Source organism: Eschrichtius robustus, chromosome 10, assembly GCF_028021215.1.
Source record: "Eschrichtius robustus isolate mEscRob2 chromosome 10, mEscRob2.pri, whole genome shotgun sequence".
NCBI classification, from domain to species: domain Eukaryota; kingdom Metazoa; phylum Chordata; class Mammalia; order Artiodactyla; family Eschrichtiidae; genus Eschrichtius; species Eschrichtius robustus.
The window spans coordinates 67,053,041-67,067,692 of record NC_090833.1 but is presented as its reverse complement, the minus strand read 5'-3'; the positions used below and the strand labels follow the sequence as shown (position 1 = coordinate 67,067,692).

Sequence of the window (14,652 nt, the reverse complement as noted above, 5' to 3'; positions counted from 1 at the left end):
ACGGCCAAGGGTTTGGGTTTGCAGGTCCCTATTGCCCAGAAGTAGCCACTTAAGCAGTTTAATGAATACTATAAACATGGCCAACATTCATGCAACATAAAGAAGCACTCCAGGGTCACTTCAGTGAGCAGTAAATGCAGGGAATGACAAGGGTGAAAGCTGTACTCATTCTGTAATCAATTCCTACAGGATACATCACCTTTAGGTTACTTCACTCAGACACAGAACACTGTCTGACTAGTCTCTCCCTGGCCAAGCTGTCAAATGACACCAAGCCCTCACAGGACATCTCAGGGTGCAAGACCTCATCCTCTCCAAAAGAGGTCTGGCACTGTCCACCAGCTACACCTAGAAAACCACTCAGGGCTTTGGATCCAGGAATCATGTCAAAGAACATGAAGCTAACACATCACTGACAAACAACACAACGTGTGCCACAGTCGTCTGGAACACTCAACAACTACTTTATGAACAACTTCAAATTACCATGTAGCTGTCTAATGTGCCCATACAAGATAAGGGCATTTCACTGTACCTGTGGTGGCATCAGCCTTCCACAAGCACAGAAACAGATGTGGGATGAGCAGTGAACCACTCCGCTCTCACTGGTAAGGATCCCTGGTGCCTTGTTGGAAACTAACAATTCAAAAAACTCTTCAATGTTCTACAGTCTCTCCATTCCAAGGTTAATGAAGCTGTCACTGCACAAGCAGCCTACCAAGCTAAGAGGAGGCTCAGAAAGTAATTTACAGCTTCACTGTTTAACACTGATCAGGGACTACAAAAAGAAACTTGTGTTTCACCAGAGAAAAATACCAAAACAACTAACCATGGGGAAAAACCTGCAAAATATAACATGTATTAAAAGAGGCATAAGTAACACTGAACCTTATGTAATAAGATTGACAGCAAATGAGACTTAAATTTTATGTGTGAGTGTTTACATTGTATGTATATGTGTGTGTATACATATACACACATTAAGCACCCATACAAATGAATGTGTTATAGACACAAGGCATCGCAAAGGCTTCTAGATTTTTACCAACACCCACTTCTACATTCTGGGTACACCTGATAGACCACAGTTCCCAGCCTCCTCCCTTCTTCCCTTGCATTTAGGTATTCCATGGCTTGGCCAGGTTACAAGTTCCAGCGAACTGAACCTAAACATAACTGATTGTTCCTTCTATTAGTTTTCTGTTGTTGCATTACCACAAACTTAGCAGCTTAAAACAATAGCCATTTATTTTGCTCAGAGTTCTACAGGTCATAAGCCTGAGCCAGCCTGCCTGGGTCTCTGCTCAGAGTCTCATGAGGCCACAGCGTGTCACCTAGACTGGGCTCCTATCTGCTGACTCTGGGGAAGAAGTCTCTTCCATTCACATCATTGGCAAAATCCAGTTCTTAAAAGCTGTGGACCTTAGAAGGTCCCTGTTTTCTTGCAGGCTGCCATCCAAGAGCTGCTCTCTGCTCCTAGAGGTTAAGTACACTCCTTGTCACATGGCCCCTTCATCTCTGAACAGCAAGAGCATGTCCAGTCCTCTCTGACCTCCCCTTCTGCTACCAGCCAGAAAAAAATGCTCTTCTTTTAAAGGGCTCATATGATTAGATTAATCCCAACCGTATAATCTCCCTTTTGCCATATAAAGTAATAATCTCAGGAGGGACATCTTTTCATAGTGACAGGCTGACCCACACTCAAAGGGGAGGGGACCACATAAGAGGGAGGGTCACTGAAGGTCTTAATGTCCTGCCAACCACATTCCTCTTCCAGGTCTGGCCCATGAAAATCTCCCATGCTTGATCCAACACACTCTTTCCCTTTGGCAATCTTGAAAATCATGTGTTAAAGATGGCGGAACCCTAGTCATCCTGGATCCCTGAAGCAAATAACAGGAAATAAGAAGGAAAAGAAGTCAGAGCAACAAAGATCCCTTAAGACCCCTTGGTTAAACCAAAGCATTAGGACTTCGTGCAAAGTTCAGATTAACAAAACCAAGTGTACTGGTTGAAAATGAGATCTAAAAAAGGTCAAATGGATCCAGTGGGGAACAAAAAGATTCCACTGTGGTAACTGGCAAGTGCAACGACAAGAATAAAACATAGCAGAAGTCTTCTAAGTTTTTGAAGAAATGTTATTGGTCAAATCAGCCATGAGCCATGAGTAGTTAAAAGCCTGTGACTGGAAAGTGACCCCCAAATTTAAATAAACAGGAAGCCACCTAAAGAAGCTCTGCAGCTCCCAGAGGCCACACTCCTTGTCACTCCCTTTAGACGCAGCCAAACAAAAGAAAGAACAAAAGAGTTCTTCCCTGATTGCAGAAACAGGGTAAAACCAAGGAACTTCCTCTACTGTAGGGGCGGGGGACTTCACCTTACTCAGCAGACGGCATCACTGTTACGGACCATAAATGCCATGATTCCCATTCTTTCTCTTCCCAAGTGGGAGTGTTCACTGTGGATGATCTTTCCTGTACACTAAAAAGCAAAGGCAAACCATCCGTATGTGCCTAACAAGAACTGTACCTTGATATTGAGATATTGCTTAAGCTGCTCCAATTAGGATCTATTTGTAAATTCAGTTTGAATTATAAGAAAGGTACTTCTGTTTCTTTCAGATATCACAAGTCAGAAGAGGCTAGAAAAGAATCTGAGCAAACCTCCTAGGAGCTGAGTGGTTCTAGAGAATGACAGATAGCTTCTCCACAGTCATATACCATATATGATTTGACCCAGGGCTAGAGGAGAAAGGTTAGAGCAAAGCAAGGAGAACATCATATTCTGAATTTAGAAGTTGTACTAAATGTAAAATCTTCATAAACAGTAATTTCCCGAAGCATCAGACTCAGCTGAAGTTTCAATATCATTTGAAAATACTTCGTTGATAGTCTGCAAGAATACTTGACAGGGTCTCACAACATGGCATTTTAATAGGTACAGCTATCCACAGCTCTCTCCTCAGTCTTTATTATCCATTATAGACCATATAAATCACTCAAACATTTTGGCTCCAAATTGGTCAGGGAAATAAAGAAAATCTAAACCAAAAAAAAAGAGCGAGAGAGAGAGAAAAGCTGTACTGTAAAGTCTTTAAAACTTCATATTTTGTTTCCTGCTCCCTCAACATCCCCACACACTCAAGCTGTGAGCCCCCCACCCCAGTGACTAAGTGCACCCGTGTGATAAGGTGGGCCACACCACAAGGTTGTTTTTTTCTGCCTGCCCCTGACCGTGACCTAGTAACATTCTCATGCACCAAGGAAATTCCCTCATGCCTTTTCTTGCGTACTCCACCCTGACCTTCCATAAAGGTGCTTGTCCATGGGTCTTCATCCTCTCTCTTGGCTCCCCACCTGCTTGGTTGAGCCCACTTTCTTGGCCCTCCTCCCCTGTGACCTCTCTCACTGTGCAGTCACTCTGTCTCTCTAGGACCTGTGAGTATGATAAACTTTGTTTTCCTAAACCTCTGTGTTCCCCACTTGTGACCACACCCAACTGGTCATCACATAAAAGAACACAAACAAGGGTACAAAGGATTAAAAGAACAGAAAGGGGGAAAAAGGAAAGCCAAGGGAATCCTTTAATTTCCTAACCCCCAGAATCTTGCCCATCTGGCCCTAACTTCTGAAGGACTTCTCATCCCTAGGCAAGCCCCACCACTGTAAACCCTGGAGCTGTTCTTCAACTCACACAATTCTCATTATTCACTCACCTGTGGTCTTACCCTTCTTGCTCACTTCCTCAAACCACCCACTCTAAAGAAAGCCCAGGGCTCCTGACGCCCTTATGCAGCCAGGCTCAGCAGAATGGAATCTGCTCTGCCAGCTTAAGCATCCCAGTGTTAACAAACCCTCCTTCCACAATGACATTTCTTCTCAAAACAGTCACCATTTTCCCCAACCAAAGCCTTGCCATTTTCAAGGGTACTTCTAATTAATTTGGGAGGTACTTTAAATTTTCCAAGTAGACTGAAACCAAAATTCATATAAACCCAATTTAAAGCATTAAAGAATCACTGTGAGGGAAGAGCCCTTGCAAAAATATAACCGTGTCCACAACAAAAACTTCAATCAAGAAGAATCTCAGTCTCAAGGGAAATTATTCTCAGTCACCACTTTCAGTTTAAACACCCCACAGGTCCATTTGCCAAGTGTATCAGGAAGTTATTACATACATTATCACAAACATCCCATTCAATTCTGACACCTCTAGAAACTTTTTTTATATTTGATTGCCCCTAAAATTCATTCAGAGAAGGCTGCATTTCGAGCAGACATTCTAAAGCCCAGTAAAAGAATGGAGGGAGTGATCACTATTATAAGAACCACCTCATTCTCTCCTGATGACATGATCAATTTCTTATAATGTATTTTTACTTTGTGGGGAAGAGAGGTAGGGATTAGGAATTCCTTTAAAAATCTGGTGATAGGCTAAGGACACTCTCCCACAGAAAAATGCACATATAAAATGTGGCATAATTTTAGCAAATAAATAGGCCCTCTGCAGTCTATTATGGACCCCAGGCAAAGAACCTGACAGAGGGTGCAGGGATAGAGATAAGTCATACTGAAGATTGTGAAGGCAGCAGAGATTTTACTGCTTAGAGCAGGCAATTAAGGAACTGAGAACCTCACTCAGATAAAGTCATAACTAATTATATATTTAATTAAATACCTTAACCAGTTTTAAGTCTCACCGAATCAACAAATGCATAAACAGATTCATGTAACATTCTCCAGAGCAAAACATCTATATAAAACACAGCATTTTAAATGTGATGAAAGCATGAAGAAATTAGTTAAAACAGAAAAGCATAAAATACCAATGTAATTAAATGTTTCCAGTTGAAGAATCTGAGTGTGACAATAATTACATACCAGACTATATCATAATTAACACAGGCTAACCAAATATGGTTTATCCTTTAAAAAAATCAGAAGATATAGTCTATAATAGGTATATAGCCTAACCAAACTCATTGAAAAGAAGAAAGCATTTCTCATTTTATGCAATTAAAAGTTATTATTTACAGACTGAGTCGTCCCTTTACATTGAATCGAACACAATGTTTAGAAGAACACTGTGGTGATTGCTTTTAGGAAAATAAGGATTGTTATAGGCTGATTAGCCCCCACTCCAAATTCATATGCCAAAGTCTTATCCTCCAGTACCTCAGAATGTGACCTTATTTAGAAATAGGGTCACGCAGATATAATTACTTAAGATGAGGCCATACTCATCAAGTATGTTGGGCCCCCAATCCGCCCTATTGTCCTGGTGTCTATACAAAAGGGGGAAATATGGACATAGACAGACAGGGAAAACACCATGTGAACATGAAGGCAGATATCGGGGTGATGTGTCTACAAACCAGGAAAGGCCAAAGATTGCCAACAAACCACGAGAAGCTACGAAAGAGGCCTGGAACAGATCCTTGCCTAGTACCTTCAGCGGAAGCATAGCCCTACCAACACCTTGTCTCCAGAAGTGTGAGACAATAAATTCATGTTGTTTAAGGCACTCAGTTTGTGATACTTTGTTGCAACTCTACCAAACTAATACAGGGACCTAACAAATCATACTCTGAAGAACCTTTCACTATACAGCAAGGTGTGTCCATATTAAATGCCTGATAAAGTTTTTTTTAAAAAGTATAGATTTTGTAAGAACAGCATGTTAACTGGAACCGGAGAGCTATTTTTACCTAATCTGCTGCTGGTTTAAACCAACAAATGAAAAAAAATGGCATTACTCTTGCTAAAATGAAATTTCAATATACATGAAACTCACTAAAGTAGAATAATGCATGCTCACTTGCCCTATTTTACAGTTTAAAAAACTGTATCTTATTTATTCTAATTGCATGATAAATTATATCTTTATGAGCAATTAAGTAATAAATTATATTCAAGTAAAAAAGATCAATTTTTGCTATTTTAACATGTTCTCAAGCTTAAAGGATTTTCCACTTTAACAAAATTTATTTGGCAAAGGCATTTTTTAACCTCCAAAGAGCAGAGATGTTGAAAATAATTGTCAGCAACAAGGCAGAAATAATCACTTCCAAACCAAGAGAACAGTGGTGACACATCTAATTCAGAGATTTCCAATCAGTGGGTAAACACTGAAAATAAACTGCTTTATTAATACAAATATCATCCCTCACAAACATAAGCAAAACACTCAGTTTCACAGAGACAAGAGGAATGTTCCTGAAGCAGGGCCTTCCACTTATAAAACATAGTGTATCTAATCTAGCATATCCATTCTCAAAAAGGAGTAATTCTAGGTCTAAAGTTTCCTCTGTAGATAAGATCAAGTTCATGGAACTGTATGGGGGGAAATGGCTTAAAAAGTAGGACATGGCTACTTCCCCTAATATCTTTGTCACATGCAAACATTAGCGCTGGCTTTACACGCCCTTGAAAATGCCCACACATGCACAGGGAGAAAAACATTTGCCTTGGGCTTTCTAAGATTGTGCTACATTAAGTTATGGATAAGGGATTGCGCGTCACTTCACCTTTAAAATGAAAGGCTTTTCAGTAAAAAAATGAAAATGACATAGTGATTCTGCATCTGGATTCAGTGTGATAAATACTAATCTCATCTCATCACAAGCAGACCTCCTCCAAGGCTCTAAGAAGTTCTTTCATACCACAATTCAAGTTTTTATTCTGAACTTCAAAGTTGCATGTAACTTCACAATTTAGCTAAAATGGAGTGGTTTGATTAATTTTTTGTTAAGGTAGCAAAGCTAGAAATTCCAGCTTCTATAATTTCCTCATGTCTCATTATTACTAATATAAAGGACAGTATTTTATACTAAAAAAATTATTTTTAATGTTAATGCCATTTATTGAACACTTTTAAATGTGTGTTCTACAAACTCATTTATCTTTACATCAATTTTAAGAAATGGTTATTATGCTCATTCTAGCAAGGAGAGATTCAAAAGTTAAATAACTTGCTCAAGGTCATAGACAGCAGAAATGGGTCAATCCTTAGCCTTTCCCACTCCGAAGCCAAGGTTCCCAATTGCCTTGTAGGACACCAAGGTTTGCAAAGGAAGTCTTCAGAATCAAAGTGGAAAAAGGATGTGGTGTTAGTCAATTTGGTGCTGGGGGTGTGGTGATGCATTATAGATGTGACAAGTACCAGAAATAAAAAAGGTTAGTGACATCAAAGAAATCCTGCCTGACAATTTCTGGATAGCACATATGCTGCTTCTGTAAACCTGAAGGAATGTGAAATATAAAGTTATTAGAGGCCTTCCAAATTACACCAACAATGCACTTATACTTACAAATATTTCTTCTGGCAGAGAAGTCTCAGAAAGATCCAAGGTGAAAAGCCAAAATACATTAATGGGTATTTTTACTTAAATAGTCTTAGTTTTTCTCCATTTCCCAAGTTGACAAATGTAACCGATTCTATAAAGGCAGGTCTGTGGTGACAGAGATGGCACGTGGGCACATGGGATGAACTTCATGCTGCATCTCTCACCCTAACTTAACCAAAATTCTGTAAAAGATAAACCTCACCTTCTCTGGAGGTGGTTTATAATAGGACTGTTATTGTGGTAGCCTGGGAAAAACCTCACTACTTCTGAGAAATTATGAGAAAGCTCGCTATTAATTATGAGCAAATCTATGAAAAAATATTTAAGGCTAAATTAGGTTAAATAGTTAAAGAAATCAATAAAGTCCTTAGCTTAAGACCTCTTATTTTAAACTAGAACTGTTTCAGAAGGGTAAAAAAAAAAAAAAAAAAGTAACCATACTCATTATATAAGAAATAGGTCACATTATAAGTATTCACTTATTTTTCCCTATGTAAAATTCTTCAACCCAGCCCAGCAAGATTTAAATTATTAGAATCTGAATTAAAGAAGTTTTATTATAATCACAGCTTATTAACCCCATAAAGATGGCCACATCCAAGATGTAAAAGGCTCACTAAAAATAATACTTTGAAATACATGATGATTTGGTAATGTTAACGCTGCAAAACCCATGGGAATTTTTTAAAGGCATGCAGACTGCCGGTCGAGCCTTGGCCTCAAAGGAGTTTCATGACCGAGTTCTCCAAGGAAAAGTTAACGCATGAGCTTCCCAGAAGGAAGCCCCATCCTCCCATTCCTAGGGAGCCTGCGGACGCCTTGGAAGGCGGAATTCGGAGACCACAGGGGAAGAGCGCAGACCGCGGGCACCTCCGCAGCCACCCCCAGAGCGGGCCACCTCTCATGCCAGCACATCCCGGGACAGCCGGGCGCACCGACACCGCAAGGTCGCCAGGGAAAAGGCTACTTTACATAATCTACCGCAGCGCCGCCCGGGCACCTGCGCGCCGAGGCGGCGCTGCACCGGGGCCCCCTCCCTGTCGCGCCCGCGCTGGGCGATGCGGGGGCGACACTCGGAGCGACTAGGCTGGACGCCTGGGACCCGTGGATGCCCGCAGCGCCGCCCTGAGCCGGGGGTGCGGGACGGAAGGCGGGCTCCCAGCCCCGGGATACCCGGGCCGCCGCCGCCGCGGCGGGCTGGGCGAGCAATGCGGGGCGCGGCCGGGCCCGGCTCGGTGCTGGCCGGCGTCCCCACGCTCCCTGCCCGCTGCCGGCGTCCAGCGCGCCCTCAGCGCCTCCTCCCGGGACCGCCCCGCGGCGCACCTGTCACGCGCCTTACCTGAGTGGCTTTGTGGAACTGCTTCTTGAGCCCGGCCACCGACATGGCGCAGGAGGACCCGCGGGACTGCTGCGGTGCGGGGAGCGGGCGGCGGCGGAGCCGGGCGGGAGGACCGAGCGGTGCGGCGCGCTGGCCGGGCCGCCGCTCGTCGTGCAGCCGCCGGGGCAGTGGGCGCGGGGGCGCGGAGAGGCGCGGGACGCGGGCTCGTGCGGAGAGACACCCTGACGTCAGGGGCGAGCGATGCGCACTCTTAAAGGGGACGCGGGAAGCCCCGCCCCGGGCGCGGGGTTGGAGCGGCAGGTGCCGGGGCACGCGCTACCTGGGCAACGGCACCTGGCGCCGCCGCACCCGCGGGCCGGCTGCCTGCTTAGAGGACCAAGGGGGTCCTCCCGCCCCGGGAGTGTCCTTGTGCCCCCACGGACTGCGGCCCGGTGGCTGCAGGTTGGCAGCCCAGGCACTGGCACGACTCAGGTGTCTTGTTCGGCTTCCAGGTAGCCGCAGAGGCGCTGCCTAAGCCAGCCCGCCTGCCCTTTGAGCCTGGCCTGTTTGCAGCCTGGAAAGGAGGAGTGGCATTCTCTCTCGGGTAATGAATAAGTTATTGCTCCGTGCTAGCTTGGGCACAGAAACAGTTCTCTGTCCTGGTTTCACTATCCCTTAAGCCTACATAACGTTAGGGAAAGCCACCAATGCTGGGTTTGGGGGGGGGGGGGGGGGTTCGATGTGACACAATTTAATGACTTAAAAAGAAGATGAAAAATATTTTAAACTTTAAAGCTGGTCAGGTAAATAGCATTTAATCCTCTGTTTACAGTTATGAAAAAGCCCAAACATGAACTTGGCACTCACTTATGACAGTGGATTTAGGATTTTCAACCTAAAATAAGCATTATGTAATGTAAAAAAGCATGACGCAAAATTGTACAAATACTACATATGCAACGAAGTACATATGGCTGAGCTAAAGCGAAACTGCTGTAACTAGATGAATTGTTAAGAGCGCAGCACTAGACGGCTTCTGTATTCTGGTAATTAGTCACTTCCTCTTGTTTTTCTAGGGCTGAGAAGCACATAGAGAAGAACTTTTGGTCCCCATGTGGGGACCAAAAGTTATAAGGAGAAGAAGCCAGAGTGACAGAAGCCAAGATGAGAGACATTGCCAAGAATACGGAAGAATGGCAGAGTGGGAGTACTAGGAATGCCTTGCATCACCTCTACAAACCCTGCTGCCTGGGAGGAATCACAGACCCCACTCCCACCCTGCCAGCCAGGCTACTTGGGCGCGGGGTGAACAGCGGGTACAAGGGAATCCTGTCCACCCGCTGATCTACCCATCACAGTTCTTGATAATGTGAGTTGAAACTCATAACGGCAGAATCAAGCAGATAGTGGTGGATCACAGAGCAACAAGAGCCCATGGACTCCTGACTGAGGCTGCAAAGGGAAGCAGACAAAAGGAGAAAATCTCCAGCGTGCTAGTCATGACTGATGTTCAGGTACCTTCCACATACATGGTAGAGTTGCACCTGCCAAACCCCTTGTGGTTAAGTGGAGCACTGTGACAAGTTTTAACTAGTGGGTTAGGAAGGTAAGTGACTGTCACCTCTTGGCAGAGAATTTAACTGTTGGAATGAGATGCTACAAAGCCCTTTCCCCTCTCCAACAGTATTTTAGGTCGCTGTGGTCTGTCAAACAGAATCCAGGGTGAGGATGAAGCAGGGTAAAGTCCCCAGTTAATGTTGAAAGACATTTAGCATGAGTGAGAAATAAACCTGAGTACTTTTAATTCACTGAGTCTGGGGTTGTTACTGTAGGCAAACTAGTCTCTCCTGACTAATGCACAAGAGAGAAAATGCTTTCCCATTTCTCAGAAGATGAGGGGAGATTTTCCATTTCCCGCCATGGCCCACGTGTATTTTATTTTTTGTCATTAGATGTCCATGAAGTGGCCTGTTTTTTTCTTACAAAAGCCTCACTGAAGTTTGGGGAGGTGTGTTCTCTTTTTTGCAGCCTCACTGAAGCAGTGCGCAGACTAAGCCCCCAGGCCTGAGGGTCAGAGGAAAGGGTGGCGCCATGCAGTGACCATACCCTGAACTCTTACCCTGTGTTTTCCTTACCAGCCACAGACAGTGAACAATTAGCTCTGGGGATCCATAGGAAATTCCAAAGGAATGTCAGGGCAAGGGACAATCTGTGTTTCACAGGGACGTCAGACAGGGAAAGATGAAAGTCCTGCCGATAGATAAGTAGGGCTACTTATCCATCCGAGCCCAGGAACAAAACCAGTAAAGTGAAGTTACTGAGGTCCCATGGAGTGGTTTGCCTAGGGCACATATACTCACATCTATAAGGTCCACCGTGATGATTCCCAGATTCTTGATATTAGAAAACTCTGAAGGAGTTTGGACTCACTGCAGGGCTAGGTGGGGCCCTAGGCAGGAGAGATTAGATTTCGGGTTAGTGTTACAATGGCTGCTTTTGTACTCCAACAGTTTGGTAAAGCCTGCATACACACACACACACACACACACACACACACACACACACACTCTCTCTCTCTCTCTCTCACGCACTCATGAAAAGACTGCCATAAAATGCTAATAATAGTTTTGCCTGAACAGCCATTCTCAAACTTTAGTGTGCATCAGAATCCCCCGAAGGACTTGTTAAAGCACAAATTGCTGGAACACATGCCAGTTTCTGATTCACTAGGACTGGGTGGGGCCCGAGAATGTGCATTTCTAGCAAGTTCCCAGGTGATACTAATGTTCTGGTCTCGGGACCAGACTTTGAAAACCCCTGGACTGGAGTAAAGATATTAGGAATGAAGTTTTTTCTCTAGTCTCCCAATTTTTATAATGTTTTCCCATTATTTGTATAATACAAGTATTATATAGTTAATTTTTCCTACCTGGTTCCTGATGTAAGCAATGCAACATGTTCAGAAAAGGATGGGCCTTGGTTGAAGCTGCTAAGAGATAGAGCAATTAATCTACAAAGTGGAAGGGCGTGGGGATGCATGAGCTCTGGCCTCTAAATGTGAATGGTGTGAAAGGGGGCCCTGAAAAGTCTCCTCAGAACTTTGAATACTTAACGGAACCCTAAATGTAACAAAAACAAGTTTCTCTCTTTCCCTCATTCTTTATCTACCACCTTAGAATGCTCATCCTTCAAAGGAACTACCTTGGGAGAAAGGACTTTAAATCTTTTTGAAACCATGGTTAACTCTCCCAGATATCCTCTGGATTTCATGTAAACCCAGTATTTCTATGGAAGCCACAATTTATACCTATAAATTAAGATGTTTTGAAAGAGATTTGTTGAGTTCCTTCTAGCAGGCATCGGTAGGAGGTTTGGGGGATGGATGGTAAGGTGAAATATCAAGACGCACATAGACTAGACATTGAACCCCAATGAGTTTCCAGTCTAGCAATTCAGAAAAGTCTTCTTACAGACATTTATTGTGACTTGAATATAGAGGGACAAATGCACCAGACACTGAAAAAAATTCAAACCCAAGTACCCTCTTCGGTTGCAAAGAAGCTGTGACCGAGGTTCTATGGAGAAACACAGAAGCACAATGCGGGAAAGGGGAATCAAAGGTCAATGAGGAAGAACTTTGTTTAATGAAAGGTTATTGTAATTCAACATGCTGCCCTCTCATCTCCTGAGATCACGTAAAATGGTAAATAAACCTAGATCTGCTGAGGAAAGTTCCAATTAGATGAAACCCCACACAACCTCATCTCACTAATTGGGCAGGAAATTCATGGTCAGCGATAATTCCATCACATCATTCATGCACTATTTCTCCTTGCATTATGCCAAAGCTTCTGGCAAATACCAGACCTCTAGTTTGCACAGAGCTGGTACATCCCTAGCACCTTTCAGAGGGTACCTCATTCCAAGGAGGCAGAGGACAAGCAGTACCTCTTATCCTTTGCCCTTCAGCCCCTGACGCCATTCCTCTGGCCCATGCCAGGGCAAACTGCTCCTGCCTTTACGTGTAAGTTCATGAAGCACAGGAGACATAGCAAAGCAAAGGCATTAAACTCCAGCTTCTTGTTTGACAGAAGAGAACACAGAAGTAGGGAAAGGAAGTGACTTATCATTACTTTTTTCTACTTCAACCTCTAGCCTCAATTTTGGGCAGAGACTCCAGTCAGTGTTAATAAATATAGATTGGAATGAATGAATGAATGATTGAACTGTTTATCACTGTCACTGATGCTGTATTCTTACAACATTGGGTCTGATGTTCAACAGCCTTCACCCAATAGCCTTGTATTAAAGCATGGATTGTGCAGGACCCAGATGGTTGTTCTGGGGTAGATGGCACTTAACATAAGAATTTGTACCTTTGGATGCTGCCACTAGCATTGGACCCTGACCCAGTATCAACAGGGCTAATGAGCCCTTTCCTAGAGAGGGGAAATCAAGGAAAGACCACCTTCATTTCCTTGCTTCCAGGTTTGTCACCTACCACCCACCCTCCATCAGATACACTGAGAGAAGCACACTTTTGTCTGCAGGAGGTGAAATGTGTGGGTCTTGCTCTCCCCTCCAACCTTTCCTTCTCTCCCACACAGCCCTCCTCCCTCCAAAGCACAGGGGCCTCTCCCTGCAAAACCTTTCTCTTCATTTAGTAAACCCTGTAAACCCAGTCACAGGAGGAGGAGGAGGGAACTTAACCAAGTATGTGATTCACATTAGGCTCTTACATCTGGGTCTGTATTTGTTACTTACATCTCAGTTTGAAATGCTCCCAACTTCCCTAGCAAAATCATGCCATCTCCAGTGCCCATATCCAGTGTCTTTCTTTTGAAGTCTCTCCCCATCTTTCTAACCCCATATTCTTGCTTCATTTGTCAAACCACAAAGCCCTGATTTGGCACCTCTGCCATGAACTTGGTCTAACGTGTTTTACGTATTGATATGTAGTATTGGATTCTTAACTCTTTGAGTGTAGGGTCTTTACTTTTACAACTCTTAGTAGATAATATAAACACTAGATATGGTCTAATTGCAATTTTAAAAGCTTGATGAAATTTTTAAAGCTAAATCCAGCAGAGGTCCAGAAAGACGGGAACTAGCTTGCTTCTCTCCAGCTGAGCAGACAGACTGTTCAGTGGTCTTAATTGCTGCTCCCTTGCTGTATCCAAGCCTGAATCTCCAGGTTCCTGTAATTTTGAGAATCCTCAATGACCCTCCCATAAATTCCCCTTTATTCAGTCAACCAATATTGCTTTCTGTTATTTGCAATCAACAAATTCCAAATGATACATCCCCTCTCCCATCCAACCCCTGCAATAATATTCTAATCTCTGTTCCTTTTCTAGTTCGGATCTAGCAACGCAAATACAGCAATTTACACAACTATGGTCCCCTGCTAAGCACTGCATTAGCTTCCTTCTCAGACAAGGGTGGACAGATTGAGTAACAAGAAATATAGTCCTTTAGCAAGTGGCAATTCTCCCTGTAAGACAGTGACATTCTGATTTACAAATCAGATCTTTTGTTTATTTGATTAGTATGTGTCAGGCTGCCAGGGTCTGAATCTCTCAAGCCCCTGGGAATTGGCAGCTGAATGCTGGTAACTAAATGCTAAGCAACTGGACTCAGAGACAGCAGTGCCCACTCCTGGAATGAGAGCAACCTTAATTAAGTGTAAATTGTTAGGGCATTATTACCATTGGCTTATTTATTCTATTCCTGGATGGATATTATCATTAGAGATTCTGAAGGCATGTTGTTAACCCTGAACATAAGCTCTGGCTAGTCAGCCCGATAAAGTATGGTGTTAAAGAGGCCAAGTTCTATTGCTATTTTAGTAGCCAGTTAGCCATGCAGAGAAAAGTTATTCCTTAGTACAGTGTGCATTCCACCCTGTCATCTCAAGGCTGCATTCTCTTGATTATAGAAAAGTCCAGGTGAGAAAAAAGAGATACTTTAGTTCAGCAAAAACCTGTCA

The 14,652-nt window shown here is 43.5% G+C and overlaps 1 protein-coding gene across 1 annotated transcript in view; it reads right to left on the bottom strand.

Moving 5' to 3' along the window:
- SH3GL2 (SH3 domain containing GRB2 like 2, endophilin A1) overlaps nt 1–8,713 on the bottom strand; it is a 196,999-nt gene extending 188,286 nt beyond the window's left edge. Inside the window, exon 1 of the mRNA XM_068552452.1 lies at nt 8,685–8,713. The gene's annotated coding sequence lies outside the window, so the exon portion shown is untranslated. The remainder of the gene's footprint in view (nt 1–8,684) is intronic.
- Between the last annotated feature and the right edge of the window lie 5,939 nt (nt 8,714–14,652).